Here is a 3,485-nt window from a genome sequence, read left to right on the forward strand (position 1 = left end):
AGACTTCGTTCTAGTTAAAGCTCTACGTGTAGCCAATAGCAGTCCTGCGTTTGTCCTAGTCCCGTGAGCACGCGGTACCTGTTGAATTGACGAAGGTAAACTAAGAGAGAACACACAGAAAACTAGAGATAACTAGGGTTATTGATGTGAGAAAACTAGAGATAACTAGGGTTATTAATGTGAGAAAACTAGAGATAACTATGGTTATTAATGTGAGAAAACTAGAGATAACTAGGGTTATTAATGTGAGAAAACTAGAGATAACTAGGGTTATTGATGTGAGAAAACTATAGATAACTAGGGTTATTGATGTGAGAAAACGAGAGATAACTAGGGTTATTGATGTGAGAAAACGAGAGATAACTAGGGTTATTGATGTGAGAAAACGAGAGATAACTAGGGTTATTGATGTAAGAAAACGAGAGATAACTATGGTTATTGATGTGAGAAAACGAGAGATAACTAGGGTTATTGATGTGAGACAACGAGAGATAACTAGGGTTATTGATCTGAGAAAACGAGAGATAACTAGGGTTACTGATGTGAGAAAACGAGAGACAACTAGGGTTATTGATGTGAGAAAACTATAGATAACTAGGGTTATTGATGTGAGAAAACTAGAGACAACTAGGGTTATTGATGTGAGAAAACTATAGATAACTAGGGTTATTGATGTGAGAAAACTAGAGACAACTAGGGTTATTGATGTGAGAAAACTAGAGATAACTAGGGTTGTTGATGTGAGAAAACTAGAGATAACTAGGGTTATTAGTGTGAGAAAACTAGAGATAACTAGGGTTATTGATGTGAGAAAACTAAAGATAAATAGGGTTATTGATGTGAGAAAACTAGAGATAAATAGGGTTATTGATGTGAGAAAACTAGAGATAAATAGGGTTATTGATGTGAGACAACTAGAAATAACTAGGGTTATTGATGTGAGAAAACTAGAGATAACTAGGGTTATTAATGTGAGAAAACTAGAGATAACTAGGGTTATTGATGTGAGAAAACTAGAGACAACTAGGGTTATTGATGTAAACTCCTAATACATGTTTTACTTCATTTCCACGTATTTCTTCAACATCTCAGTATACATGTGTGCCACGTGACCAAACGTAAAACAATGACGTGTGCCATGTGGCCAAACGTAAAAAAATGAGATGTGTGCCACATGACCAAACGTAAAACAATGATATTTAAGTTTTAATAAAATATGACTAGAACTGGTGATACTGGGTTGCCCATGCTTAGGCCATTTGTTTGTATATAGTTGTGGTTGTTGAACATGAAGTTTGTCTTTATCGTGGTGAATTCTATGAGGGTTGCTAATTGGTTGCTGTCTATAGTTGGGTTAGGGTTTCGGATATAGAGTTCTAAAGCTATCTTGCAGGCTTCAGTGGTTGGAACTTCTGTAAAGAGGGATATAACATCGAAACTGGCCATTAAGGCTTTATGATTAAGTTGAGTTAGATTAGACTTGTAATTAAAAGAGTCTTTGATGAATGAGCTGGCTGATGTTACATATTTGGGGAATGCCCATGCTATGTATTTACCAAGATTGTATTTAAACGATTCATATGTGGACATTATTCGTTGTAATGGACAATCTGGTTTATGAGGTTTGGGGATGCCGTATATTTGTTGTGTGCGTGAGTCGGTTTTACGTAGGTAAGAATAAAGTGTTTGTGAAATTGTGTTGGCTTTTTTCATTTTTAGTAGTAATTTGTTTAGTTGCGTCTCGTGTGTCTTTGTTAGATTTGTATTGGTTTAAATTTGTTCGAGTCTGATAGGATTTTCTTCATTTTTTGGATGTGTTCATTCGTGTTCATTATGACTATAGCGTTACCTTTATCTGCTTTTAGAATTTTTATGTTTTTGTCTTGTTATAGGTTTTTAATGTAATTAATGTCTCTTTTTGTAAGGTTGTTTTTTAGTTTTCTGTTTTGTGAAATTATGTTGATGGTTTTGTGAGAAACGTTTTTGAAAAAATCGTTTAAGATGTTGTTTTGAGGTGTTTCTGGAAAATATAAATTTTTAAATTTTCCTGGGAAATTTGGCTGTTGGATGTCAATAAAATTGTCAAAGTTGTCTTCTTTCTGTTGGTTGTTTTCTTGTTTTTGTTTTCTGTAGAAAGTATCATGTTTAGAAGATCTAACCAGGAGACTTGTGATACTTTTGTGAACAAATTTAAACCAATACACACAAATCTAACAAAGACACACGAAACGCAACTAAACAAATTACTACTAAAAATGAAAAAAGCCAACACAATTTCACAAACACTTTATTCTTACCTACGTAAAACCGACTCACGCACACAACAAATATACGGCATCCCCAAACCTCATAAACCAGATTGTCCATTACGACCAATAATGTCCACATATGAATCGTTTAATTACAATCTTGGTAAATACATAGCATGGGCATTCTCCAAATATGTAACATCAGCCAGCTCATTTATCAAAGATTCTTTTAATTTCAAGTCTAATCTAAATCAACTTAATCATAAAGCCTTAATGGCCAGTTTCGATGTTATATCCCTCTTTACAGAAGTTCCAACCAGTGAAGCCTGCAAGGTAGCTTTAGAACTCTAAATCCGAAACCCTAACCCAACTATAGACAGCAACCAATTAGCAACTATCATAGAATTCACCACGATAAAGACAAACTTCATGTTCAACAACCACAACTATATACAAACAAATGGCTTAAGCCTGGGCAACCCAGTATCACCAGTTCTAGCCAATATTTTTATGACACAAGTTGAAACACAAGCAATTAACACAGCATTACATCCACCACTATACTGGTACAGATATGTAGATGACACAATTGCGGGATTCAGATCTACAGAACAGACACTTAATTTTTTCAATCACATTAACTCTATACATCCCAACATTAACTTCACATGTGAACAGGAAGAAAACAATCAAATATCATTTCTTAACCTCAAAATTACAAGAACCGATACACAATTTAAAACAGAAATCCACCGAAAATCACCCATACTGGACTATACATTCCTTGGGACTCAGCACATGAAACAAAACAAAAACTCAACATACTAAGAAACCAAATAAACACAGCCATAAAACTATGTTCACCAGACAAAATTAATGATGAATTAGACAAAATAAAACAATACTTCATCAACATCAATAAGTTTCCTCCACAAACCGTAGAAAACATTATACGCACACACCTAGACAGAAAGCAAAATCAACCAACAAGAGTAAATATATCTCACGAATCAAAAAATCACGAAACCATATACTGTTGCATACCATATATTCCCGACATCAGCAGACAAATAACCAACATTTGGCAAAAACTAGTAACAAAATATGACATTCCAGTTTATACCAAATTTATTCAAAAACCAGGTACAAAACTAAGGTCTATACTATGTAAAAACTACACTGACAAACACCACACCAACATTATTTATAAAATGCAATGTGATAATTGCCACGACT

This window comes from Tachypleus tridentatus, unplaced genomic scaffold, assembly GCF_004210375.1.
Source record: "Tachypleus tridentatus isolate NWPU-2018 unplaced genomic scaffold, ASM421037v1 Hic_cluster_1, whole genome shotgun sequence".
Classification (NCBI taxonomy): Eukaryota; Metazoa; Arthropoda; class Merostomata; order Xiphosura; family Limulidae; genus Tachypleus; species Tachypleus tridentatus.